The sequence below is a fragment of the Apium graveolens genome, chromosome 10 (genome assembly GCF_009905375.1).
Source record: "Apium graveolens cultivar Ventura chromosome 10, ASM990537v1, whole genome shotgun sequence".
Classification (NCBI taxonomy): Eukaryota; Viridiplantae; Streptophyta; class Magnoliopsida; order Apiales; family Apiaceae; genus Apium; species Apium graveolens.
This window is the reverse complement of record NC_133656.1, coordinates 107,943,596-107,957,557: the sequence shown is the minus strand read 5'-3', so window position 1 is coordinate 107,957,557 and position 13,962 is coordinate 107,943,596.

Sequence of the window (13,962 nt, the reverse complement as noted above, 5' to 3'; positions counted from 1 at the left end):
TCTGATCACTTTTAATCATATTTCCTTTAAAAGCTCTTTTCTTCATATAACTGATACCTGAAATGCATTAACACAAAAACACATCAAAATACCAACAACTTGAGTCCAAAACACCAATTTAAGCTTGTAATAAAGCATTCCAAGTGGATATAAAATCCACTTATCAATGAAGTTGAGGGGCTGTTTGGAATTTTATAATGTAGTATGTTGATTGTTGGGTTGGTTTGGTATGGTTGTGGTCTTATAATAAAATTTGGGAATCGCTAAGTTATAGCCGTCGTCATGCCCAATTTTCCTTAGACTGTTTTGTGCATAAATGTTTCACCCGAACACTCACTGACATGAACTGACCATTATTATATTTAGATATTTTATGATTCAAGCTTCATTTTGATATGTGGTTCGCTTAGATCCGATGTACGGTTTAGGAGAAACGACCGTTTTAAGTTACAGTCTTTGGCGAACGAACCTTTACCCCTCGCTTAAGTTTGAAACATTGTTTAAGGCCTTTAGAATACTAATTGGATTATGAAACAATTATTTAAGGTTAATGGGTCAGTTGGTAGAGTATTCTCGAAAGAGTCGCCTTAAAATTCGTAACGGTTAATTTATTAAAAATGGTGGAGCCGAGGGTACTCGAGCGACTTATGTGAATCGTTAAGCGCAAAAGCGAACGTTAGGGTCCAATTGGTTAAAGTCTAGTATCTTAAGCGAATGTGGTTTAATTCCAACTTATATGTTGTTTATAGGTTACCAGACTCGCCCCAGAATTTTACCACTCCCAGTCGCTCAGGCAAGTTTTCTACCCGTTATACTGTTGTTGTGATGTAAATATATTGATGCATTATCTTGAGATAAGTACATGACAGTTATTAGCAAATCTTGTGATATATTGGAGCATGTTGATATGGTATATATATGCATGTTGTGAAATCTTGATATTCTATTATCAATTCAAATGCTTATAAACTGCATAATACCTATGCTAGAGATAAGCAGTAGTCGCGTATACCCTTAGTATAGGGGACCCAAAGGTGAACATTTTTCTAAACCGAGAGTCGATGTTCCCGAGTATAATATATATATATATATTTATATATATCTATATCTATATATAGTTTTCTATAACTATTAATCGAAAAAGGTATATTCGATAGTTTTGAATAATATTCAAACTTATTTTCGATTATTGAGATAAGGATCGTACTTTCGTATAAGTATATCTTTGTTATTATTATTCGTTTCAAGTATGAGTTTTTAAAACTTCTACTTCATTTATTTTTATAAAGATTATCCTTTATAGGAATATTATTTAAATAATAATATTCATATATTTTCTAATATATCGGGACTGATTTATTTTATTAAATCATCATTATTCTAAACATTCTTTAAAATGTTTTCGAGTCTTCAAAATGATTTCAAAAGTTAGAGCGGATCCCAAAACTCGTTTTAAAAGTTTAAGATCTTCCTTTTGATGGGGACTTGAACACTCTCTCAAAAATCCAAGGGATCCGGCTCTGTGGTGTATTTTATATTCGCAACGAGGTTGCTGTTTTGAGAAAACAATTTGATTACTTGCCCAATGTTCGGGAAATAAGTCCATCTAATTGAGTCGGCATAAGCCACAAGCCGGGGTACGGTCTTTGAAGGTGTAAGAGGCTGGGTGACAGTCCATCCATGCGTGAGTGGTCGGGTAACGGTCTAGTGCAAGGTCCTAATTTGGCCAGGGTGATGACCGGCGAGTAATTCATCCATCTACAGTAGAAAAGTTTACTTATGGGTATCTTTGCCTGATCAGCAAGATATTGGCTTTATGCCAAAATTCTCTTCGTTGTAAATTCATTGGGTATTATAACCCTGTTTATACTTTTCATAAAAGAGGGTTTCAAGGAATGTATGAGGTATATATATAGGTGTATATATATATATCGGGAATTAATGAAGTATTTAGTAACTTCATTTCTTTAAATAATATTTCAAAGATTGAATATATTCAAGTCTTATCTCGTAGTCTCATCTATGTGATGAACTTTTGAAACTGATTATACCTTGAACGGTGGTAGTTCAAGTAGTATTCAGAAAATATATAAGTATATTGGAGTATCTTATAACTTCATCTTTTTAACTTATATCTAGTAAATGATTATCTTATGTATGACAAAGATTTTTAGAAAAACATTGAGACAAGGTTAAATATATGAGATCACCTTGCAACGATATTTTTATACAGTTATAGACTGGAACTCTATGTATATTATGCATGGAAGAGGATTTCAAAGATTTTGAAAAGTATATATACATATATACTGATTATTTTGCGACTTGGTCGTGTTAAGATATCAAACTTGGTTCATTTCTTCTTGACCAAGACTTTCATGAGTACTATGAGAATGCTCATATATTGTTAAGTATTATACATATTATTTTGGTGGGATTGTTGCTCCCCCTTGCTTTTTTCTTTCATCACACAACAACAGATAGACAAGATAAACAGGACTAAGCTCCCAATTCGAAAGCGGATAGGGAATGTTCCGCAGTTTCCTGTAGGCGTTGATGCCCCTATAGCTGAGGTAAGATCTATCAATAGGCTAGGGTTTCAACTATTGATGTACCAGACTTTTGTATATTTATGAATTGTAATAATGGAAAAGAATATGTAAATTTATTCAGAAACCCTTTTGAGGTATAATGACTTATAATTGTGGAATAAAATGACTTGTGTTATTTTTGGTATTCATCTCCGAGACTATAACTTGTGGTGTGTGTGTGTATATTGTGGGGTCACAGTACGGAGTAGTTGGTTGTTTATTAAGATTAAGTGTTATTAAGGGAAATGGAACTCGTTACAACCCGGATCCCCGACCCCGAATTTGGGGGTGTTACAGAAATTGTATCAGAGCTAAGCGTTATAAACTATAGAGATGATGCGTCGTTAAAATGATAAGTTCACTAAGATAATAAGAACTCTTGACAAGTTCATAGTCGGACTACCTAACGTAGTACTGAAAATTAAAACCCTTATGGGAACCCTTATAAATATCGTGACAGTAACATAGTTCGTTATCGTATATTGTAGTGGGACTCCGAATCCTGAAGTTCAAGAGCAATAATACGATGATGTTTTATTATATATTGGGGATCAGATTGTGGATCTAATGGAGCACCCTAAAAAGGGACCAGATGATGTTCATATTAAGGATGTAGCAATTAAGGATGTTATCCCAAAAGGGATTGTTGCTGAGAAGGATCCCGTGGAGGATCCTGACAAGAATGAAGAAATGACCGCTAAGGAATTGATGACCGTGGTTAGGGTGACTACCAGAGGTAGGATGGGCCGGTTATTACCGTAGGTTCGTTCATGTTTGCAAAGATAGCAGCCCCTTTAATGCGGCTTACTCATAAGACTGAGAAGTTTGAATAGACAGAGGAATGCGAGAACAGCTTCCAAGGACTGAAGAAAAGATTGGTGACGACCCCTGCGTTGGCGTTGCCGGAGGGAAAAAGGAGATTTCATGATTTATAGTGATGCTTCGCACAAGGGATTAGGGTGCGTGCTTATGCAATATGGTAAGGTAATCATGTACGCGTCAAGACAATTAAGGGAATATAAAATTTGATATCCCACCCATGATCTTGAGCTCATGACAATAGTTTTGCCCTAAAGATTGGAGGCACTAATTGTATGGAGAGAAGTACGAGATTTACACAAACCATAAGAGCTCAAGTATATTTCCACGCCGAAAGTGCTCAACATGGGCCAGAGGAGGTGATTAGAGCTAATCAAGGATTACGATTATGGGATTCTTTATCATCTAGGGAAAGCCAATATGGTGGCTAAAGCCCTTAGTAGAAAGGAGGGACTCAAGATGATAATGTCTTCGGAAGAATTGGTAAGAGATTTCGAGAAAATGGAAATAGAAATGAAGGTAACCGGAGCCGGTACCGAAAAGCTGTTTGAGATTGTAATGCAGCCCGAATTATTGGAAAAGATCATATTGTGCCAATAAAAAGTGATGAGTGAAGGCAGGGAGCCAATGACGGGAGAAGAGATTAATATCGAGAAAGATGATAAGGGAATAATGAGGAATTCCGACAAAAAATGGGTTTCAATGTTCAAGAGCTTAAAGATGAGATCTTAGATGAAAGCCCTAGTTTGAGGAATAAGTTTTAAAGCAAACCCTGAATGTGATAGTCAGGGAAGTCGCCATTAAGATATAAGGAACCCATAACATAATGAAGTGGAAAATGAGGATTTAAAACATGTAGGATGACCCTGATTATGGGGAGGAGGAGGGAACGTTTATACTAAGGAAACAGAAGTCGAGTAAGGAAAGGAGACCCGAGACGGTACTCCTATACGACAATTCATGGACCTTTCTTAACAGAACTTAGACTATTACCCCCAAACACTACCTTGAGGAAACAATATGGTGTGAAATTCTTTCATGACCTTTAAGTCGCTAAGCTCTCATAGTTCCAAGTGACAAGTTGACCGAGCTGATGCAAGAGCCTGGCTAAAGGAAATAGAGGAATGATTTTATATTCTAAATGATTGATGAAGCGCAAAACACTTTTTTTGTCACTTGGTGAAAGGCCAAGAAAGACACGGGGCCAGAGGTTATAATAAACTGATTAAAGTTCAGTCAATTATTTTCAGGAAAGTACTTCCCAAGGTAATAAAGATAGTGTAAAAGCTTTAGAGCCAGAACAAAGGTGGACGAGTATGATGAATTATGAATCTAAGTTATAAAAGTTGGCAAGATTCGTCCAGAGGACATGAATCCCAGAACAACGTGATGTTTGAAGTCAATGATTAATGGGTTCATGAAATGATTGTAATAGAAAGGAAAATAAAAAGAAACTGAAGTGGAAAGGAATATAAAGGCAATAGAGTTTGAGGAATGATAAGGGAGTTGGGTATGAGGAAACCCTAAAGACTCGTAGTAATAGAAAAAGAAAAGTAGGTGATCATCAGGATGAGGGTGATTCACCATGAGTTAAAGTTGATGGTTGAAGGTATAAATGATATATATATATATATTATCCCCTTTAAGTTGGAAGTATTCGAAGACACTTCGAGATAGATTGATGGGCTAATAAGAAAACACAGATAGACTGAGGAGACAGGAAATTGGATGAAGGAAGTGACCTTCAATAATGTGAAGTGTAGGTAAGACCGGTGGCTTGATACCCAGAAAGGGAGACGCCAGGTATAAAAGATATCCCAACATTGAGATGACGGTTGAGATAAATAATGGAGATAAATGAATAGTTAGAACTAAAAAGTCCACATTGAACACGACCAATATCTTTCGGAACATCCCTATTATTATAACCAAATCAGGAAAGAAAAGTTGATAACCATTATTACCTTTTAGAGGCCATATGGATTGACCTCAGCTTGAATAAGGATGCTATTGTGAAATTTGGTATAGACTATCGAGGTGGGAATGATTGAATAAGATAATCTATCATGGATATATGACTTGATTTATCCATGGAAGGATGCACGTACCTTTTTAAAGATGGAATTAAGGATAGAATTTCGATAACTTGAGATGAACTGTGACGGCCTCAACCCCGGGGTCAGGAGTTGACGTCATCAACAACAACCATAAGATAAACAATTCAATAACAGGATATAACTCTGACCCCTTTTACCAAGATCTTTGCCAGGTTTAAGTATGACTTAGGTTACTTAACTAACACAACTCAAATTACCTTACACAATCCTGACCACTAATTTAATGTAGCAACTCAACAGACCTCATCTGGTCTGAACACAACTACCTCAGAGGAGTCTGGCTCGAAAGAAGCTGGAACTCTGCCCTGACTACTGTGTAAGAATCTCTTAGGCATCTGCAATACATATAAAATATTCTGCAAGGGTGAGCAATTGCTTGCTCAGCAGCATCACTATATGAACAACAAGTAAAACAGTTTAAAGTAAAGCAGTTATAGGAACACAATTCATATCTTGATAGAAACATGTAAAATAGGTATAAACTGGATATCAAAACTACCATGCTCTGTAAAACAAGATCAACAGTCGTGTGCTGTGCATAAAAAAATATAGTTAAATTTTAGCATGCTATTTTCATTTTCAAACCTTCCGTTCCATTATAGGAACCGTAAAACCATCTATGTAATAACCCCAATTTTTGGAATCTTTGAAACAATGATGAATAGTGATTTTGCTGATTATGCTGATTAAGAAAATTTTTCATGCCACACTATGTAGGAGTTCTTTTATTGATATTCTGAGATCTTATTAGTACTCCATATGGTATATAAGTGTATGTAAAGATCGTCAGAATCCAAATTCGAACACTTTGATTTTTCCCGAAAATCCACCAGATACCGAAAGAATTGAGTATAAGGTAACATGATTAAAAGGATATAAATTCAAGGATTATAAGAGAGGACCATAAAAGAAATATGAAATATTGAGAAAGGTTTAGGGGAACCCAAGTAATGAGATCCCGGATATGATCCCTCAAACGATCAACGAGAATGAACAATAAACGAGTCGTAAAATAATTAAACGACTAAGTAATGCAAGAAGCAAGGAGGAGGGTCAATTAGTGCAAGATTAATGCACTTAGTTAACATCTTAATATAAGGATTAAGCTTAAAAAGATGCTTCCACCATAACAATGAGACAAGTGGCAAGGATTATGTAAGCTTGATGACATCACCATGCTTATGTCACTTTCCACTAATTTAAACAAAACAACTAGTCAAGTAAATATCCTAAAATCATTTCATTTCCACCACAAGTTCAAGTCAACACAAGCTCTCATCTTCCTCCCCCATTTCCATTGCTCTCGGCCAAAACAGAACCAGCACATTAAAACTGCTGTATCTCCTTCATTTCTCACTCAAATGTTGTGTTCTATAGCTCGTTGGAAAGGTATTGAGATGGCCTACAACTCTTTTTCACAAGTCTCATCCAAATAAGCATGGTAAGACCCTCATTTTTACAGTTCTTTCAATCGGACTTTTAGAAACTTCAAAGCCTAACTTTGTGTTCTTGATTTCTTTGGAAAGATCAAGCTTGTAGGAGCCTCCCTAAGGCTTCCTAGAAACTTAACACCTCCCAAGGAAGGTATAAACTTTAAACCCTATCCTTTACTTTGATTATTAGTGATTTTGATGGTTGGTTTTCTAAATGAGAAGCATGACCTTTGATTATTAGTAGTTTGATTTGGATTTGGAGTTATTTGGTGAATGAATCTTGTTATAGTTAATAAAACTTGATTGTGGTTGGTTGAGATGAAGAATCTGAAGAATAAGGACTGGTATAGTATTATTTAGTTGAGGTTTTGATGTGTTAATGAGTGTGGGTTGTTTGGTGAGGTTTTGGTGTAGTGAGAAACTTGGAAAACTCGTAAATATAGTCGTCGTAATGCCCATTTTTATTCCACTTCTTTTTCTTAGTGTTCAGGATAGAAAACTCAATAAAAAATCTATAACATTGCCATATTTAGCTAGAGCGTGTCGTAAGCTTCGTTTTGATATGTGGATCACTTGGTTCTGATGTACGGTTTAGGAGATCCGGCCGTTTTAAGTAACGTCGTTCCGCGAACGAACCATTACCCCTCGCCTTACTTTGAAACCTTGGTTAAGGCCCTTAAATGACTAAGTGGAGTATGAAACAATTATGTAAAGTGGATTAGGCAGTTGGTAGGGTACTCGCGAAAGAATCGCCTTAAAATTCTAAATGATTAGTTTATTAAAATTAGTGGAGTCGAGGGTGTGCGAACGATTAATGCAAATCGTTAAGCGTATAAGCGAATGTTAGGGTCTAAGTGGATAAAGTCTAGTTTCTTAAGCGACCATGGTTTAATTCCGGCTTATGTTGTTGTTCATAGGTTACTGGACCCACTCTAAGCTTAAGTCTACCCCGGAGCACTCAGGCAAGTTTTCTACCCGTTATACTGTTGTTGTGATGTATATATGTATATGCATTATCTTGTGATAAGTGCATGATTATTATTAGCAAAGTCTTGCGATATATTGGAGCATGTGATATGATATTTATATGCATGTCTGTTTTGTAATCTTGATATCTAATTATTGATTCAAAAGCTTATAAGTTGCATAATACATATGCTAGAGATAAGCAGTAGTTGCATATACCCCTAGTATAGGGGACCCAAAGGTGAACATTTTTTAAACCGGGAATCGATGTTCCCGAGTATATTATATATATATATATTTATATATATATATATAGATATAGTTTTCAAAACTATTAATCGAATAAGGTTTATTCGATAACTTTATTTTAAATAATGAATATTAGTTGAATATTCATTCGAGGACTTATGACTCTGTTTATTTTATTTAATGAATATTATTAGTTGAATATTCATTCGAGGACTTATGACTCCATTTATTTTATTTAATGAATATTAGTTGAATATTCATTTGAGGACTTATGACTCCGTTTATTTTATTTAATGAATATTATTAGTTGAATATTCATTCGAGGACTTATGACTCCGTTTATTTTATTTAATGAATATTATTTTGAATATTCATTCGTGGACTTACGACTCCGCTTATTTATTAAATAATATTCTTTATTTTATTAAAGAATAATGTTTCGATAATCAAACTTATTTTCGATTATTCAAATAAAGATCATACTTTCACATAAGTATATCTTTGGTTATTTATTATTCATTTCAAGTATGAGTTTTAAAACTTCTACTTCAATTATTTTTTTATAAAGGTTATCCTTATGGGAATATTATTTAAATAATAATATTTAGATATTTTCTAATATATCGGGACTGATTTATTTCATTAAATCAGCATTACTCCAAACATTCTTAAAAATGTTTTCGAATCTTCAAAATGATTTTTAAAAGTTAGGGCGGATCCCAAAACTCATTTTTATATTTAAGATCCTCCTTTCGAAGGGGATTTAAATACTCGCTCAAAATCTGAGGGATCCGGCTTTATGGTGTATTTTACATTCGCAACGAGGTTGCTGTTTTGAGAAAACAATTTGATTACTTGCCCAATGTTCGGGAAGTAAGCCCATCTAATTGAGTCGGCATAAGCGACAGGCCGGGGTACGGTCTATCAAAGTGTAAGCGGCTGGGTGGAAGTCAATCAATGCGTAAGAGGCCGGGTGGCAGTCCAGCACAAGGTCCTAATGCGGCCAGGGTGATGACCGGTGGGGGATTCATCCATTTACTAGTAGAAAAGATTACTTATTGGTATCTTTGCCTGATCAGCAAGATATCAGGTTTATGCCAAAATTCTTTTCTTTCCAAATTCATTGGATATTACAACTCTGTTCATACTTTATATGACAGAGGTTTTCAGGAAATGTATGAGAGATATATATAGATATATATTGGGACTTAATGAAGTATCTCGTAACTTCATTTCTTTTGAATGATATTTCAAAGATTGAATCTATTCAAATCTTATCTTGTAGTCTCATCTATGTGATGAACTTTTGAAGCTGATTATACCTTGAATGGTGGTAGTTCAAGTAGTATTCGGAAAAGATATAAGTATATTGGGGTATCTTGTAACTTCATCTTTTCAACTTATATCTGGTTAATGATTATCTTATGCATGACAAAGATTTTCACAAAAACGTTGAGACGAGGTAAGATATATGAGATCACCTTGCAACAATATTTTTATACAGTTATAAACTGGAACTCTGTGTATATTATGCGTGGAAGAGGACTTCTAAGATTTTGAAAAGTATATATATACATATATACTGAATATTTTGTGATTTGGTCGCGTTAAGATATCAAACTTGGTTCATATCTGCTTAACCAAGACTTTCATGAGTACTATGAGAATGCTCATATATTGTTAATTATTATACATATTATTTTGGTGGGCTTGTTGCTCACTCTTGCTTTCTTCTTTCATCACACAACAACATATAGACTAGATGAACAGGATCAAGCTCCCAATTCGCGAGTGGATAGGAAACATTCCGCAGTTTCCTGTAGGCGTTGATGCCGTTGTAGCTGAGGTAGGGTCTACCAATAGGCTAGGCTTTCAACTTTTGATGTACCAGACTTATGTATATTTATGAATTGTAATAATGGCAAAGAATATGTAAATTTATTCAGAAACCCTTTTGAGGTGTAATGACTTATAATTTTGGAATAAAATGACTTGTGTTATTATTTGATATTCATCTCTGAGACTATAACTTGTGGTGTGTGTGTATATTGTGGGGTCACAGTACGCAGTAGTTGGTTGATTATTAAGATTAAGTATTATTAAGGGAAATGGAACTCGTGACAACCCGGATCCCCGACCCCGGATTTGGGGGTGTTACAATCTTTCCCGTTACGGGGACCCAAAACCAGTTGTTCCATTATTGGTATCACAAAATCACAATCAGAAATGTATTGGATGTTATCTAGGGACGGCTGATCAGGCCTCCACACAAATTATCTAGGATAGTTGGTCGGGCTATCACACAAAATGTCTAGGAAAGCTAATCGGGCTTTCACACAAAATCACCGGATCCATAGAGACTAGCTAGGTCTCTGATTATCTATGCTGGACTAATCGGTTATGTAATGCGCGCAACCGAATTAGCCACTTACGCAACGTTATCCAATATCTGATTCATTTTATCCAGTTTCCAAATCACTTTTACCTATCTCTTGTTAAAATCAATTCTCTCACAGCACACTATTCAAAACCTCTTTTCCATTTTAAATCACACATTAGAGATAGGTATTTTCAGAAGTTACTTTTCCCCAAAAACACATATTTAACAACATTTTCAAACCCAGGGGATACGTAACTTAAAACGTTTATGTTCCATTATGAAAGTAAAACATTTAGCTATTCATATGCACTGAACCATAAAAGAATGGTCAGGGGTACTTGAAAGGAATATGTCCTAAGTCCAATCATGTATTAGGATTTAGGAATAACTTTTATGTAATCTGTTTTAATTTCATTGATATTAATAAAGACTTGTTTTGTTTTTATTACGGACTTTATCTATTTAAGTGTTTAAATAAGATATACCATAGTTTAGAGTAAAGCTTTTTATGGATTATGATGAGATCATAATAGTGAGACCTAAAAAGATGATAACTCTAAAATTAAATAGTTCCTGGTCATAGGATTACTAACTGGTAATTAATAATCCGCAAAGATCGGTACATACTATGCTTGCTTCATTATGAAGGATGTCTGTTCACATAGACATTTGTATGGTGACACTATAGCTAGTATGTAGGTGCTTATTATAGAATAAGTTCACTGAACATGACTCGCACAGCTGAACAACTGATGGAGTTCACTCACGTGTCAGCAGTTGTTCACATAGTGATAGTTGTACAAGTATCCTTAGACTTGAGGTCATCATAGTCATCTTGTGTACACTGAACTATGCTTTGGTTTAGTTCTTAGTCTCCAGGGACAATTATTAGGGCTCTTCTGGGTATAGGAATTTGTACATGAAGATAGTGTATGATCAATAAAGGATCTACCCCTTCCAGTGAAGGAAGCGAATGTTCAAGGCTGATCCACTTATGCTAGTTCAGGAATCTCTGGCCAGAGTAAATGAAATTAGAAAGGAGTTTCTAATTTGCATAGATCTACATATAGTAAATGGTAAGCAAAGTGATTGAATTAGATAGGCTTGACACGAGATCCATGCCTTGTATTTAATCGGGACATTGTAGGGTAGAAGGAGTTTATTGTACGGTAACTATTCACTGACAGGTTCTTGGTATTCTAAGCAGTGAATTCATATTATCCGGATAGTCGCGATATGTTGAGAAGCATCACTCACGATGTAGAATAAATGTGATTAATTAATTAATCATATTTAATAAATTAGAGAATTTATATAAATAATGATAAAATAGTTTTATTATTATTTATTTCTACTACCGGCTTAATATTGAACCTACAGGGTCACACCATAAAAAGAGAATGATTTATTGGTGGAGGAATTAATTAATAATGGCTAATAATTATTTATTTGTGAAATAAATATTTAATTGGCAAATTTAATAATTGATTAAATGAGATTTAATTGATTATAAATTAATTAAGAAAAGTTCTTAATATTATTAATTAAAGGATTTAATTTTTGGAAATTAAATCAAGAGAGAGAATTATTTCTAAAGTGTTTAGAAAAAGGATTAATAATTAAAAGGTGTTTTAATTATTAATGAGAATAATAAATGGGAAAATAATAATAATATTTATGGGAAAATTTCAGCTGAAAATTTTGCCTATAAATACACTATTATAGACCCTATTTTATTCTAACACACATCGAACCCGAAAACCCAAAAAGTTTGGAAAACCCAATTCTCTCCACCTTCTTCCTCCTCCTTAGCATCATTTTCTTGGTGGATACCGGTGGAGTGCTTCACACTTGAGGAGCAACTGCTAAGGATCTCTGATCGTTGTCTCCGAATTATTTTAAAAGGTTAGATTCGATCCCTCGAATTTTTATTCACAATTTATATGCTTTTATTTGGATTTTGTATGTGTAAAAGTGTTTTTCCATGCCCCCGCTGCGATTAAAAATCCTACAATGGCATCAGAGCATAGGTTGTATGCATATAGATCTGTGGTAAAAATTTCAGAATTTTATATGCTTGTATGAATTAATTATGATTTTTACAAGTTATATTATGGATTAATTTTGTCTGATGAGAAATCATTTCTCAGAATAATTTTGAATGTTGATCTGGGTTCTACAAGTGTTGTAGATCGTTTGGGTATTTTTTTCATAATTTTATGATGTATAGATTTTTTATTATGAATTTTTGAAGTTGTATCAATTAAAATCGTAATAAAATATAGATATATATATATAATATGTTGTATATATATATATTATAATCTGTACATCTGCAAAAGTTTGTCTGTTGTTTGTGTGTTGCACGGCTGTCAGTAAAGGACAGAGAAGAATCAGAGTTGTCAGGTGCGCAAACCGAGGAAAAGCGGCGGCTGCTGAAAAAAACAAAAAAAAAGGGTGTAACGCATTCCGGGAATGCGTTACACACCTGTGGTGCATTCACGGAATGCGTTACACCCTTTAATGGCTTAAATGGGGTGTAACGCATCACCAGAATGCGTTAGAGGGCTTGTAACGCGTTCCTGTAATGCGTTACAGCCCGTCTGTTAATTTTAAAATTGATTTTCTGGGAGTTTCGTAACTCCGTTTTGGGCGTGCAATATACCGTTGGATTCGTTTTTTCGAGACGGATCTAATGGAGTGATCAATATTAGTTTATATAAAAGTTTTGAACTTTTTATATTCCATCAAGTGTTTTAAAGCTGTTTTTGATCGTTTGAATTGATTTTAAATGCTTCATGTGATATATAGTGATGTATAATGCTTAGACTAATGTGCTAGATGATGTAACGTGCCTACCTTGATGTTTATTCATGTTGATATATGTGATATATGCTTAGTTTATCATGCGATGATAGATTTAGGTGAACTTAAATAAACATAAGGCGTTTGTTAGACAACCTAGTATAGTGAAATTGTTTCATAACCTTAATAATAATATTATGAATACAATCATGAGATTCTTGTGTTTATGAAACACGTAATTGAATATGAATTTTCGATATGAGAGAAAGGATGATTCTGTCAACAACAGATTTCTATCTGTAAGAAAGGGTTATTAAGTGACGCCTCTTGACAGTGCTCCACCCGATCTGGGAATCATCTGATTATTGATTATTGATTTGAAATATTTAATTTAAAAGGAAGAATTTCTTTATAATATGATTATGATTGTAACGTAATATAATCCCTCTAAAATTAAATAATATCAAGTAGTAATTGGCCAATGATACAACGGGCTTGTGTCAGTCATAGCCTTCCAATATGGTAGAAAGTAGTTCTTATTTTTGAATCATTGTCGTTTCGTGCCACAGCCGAGGGCTTTGATTTTGAAATAAGAAATACTT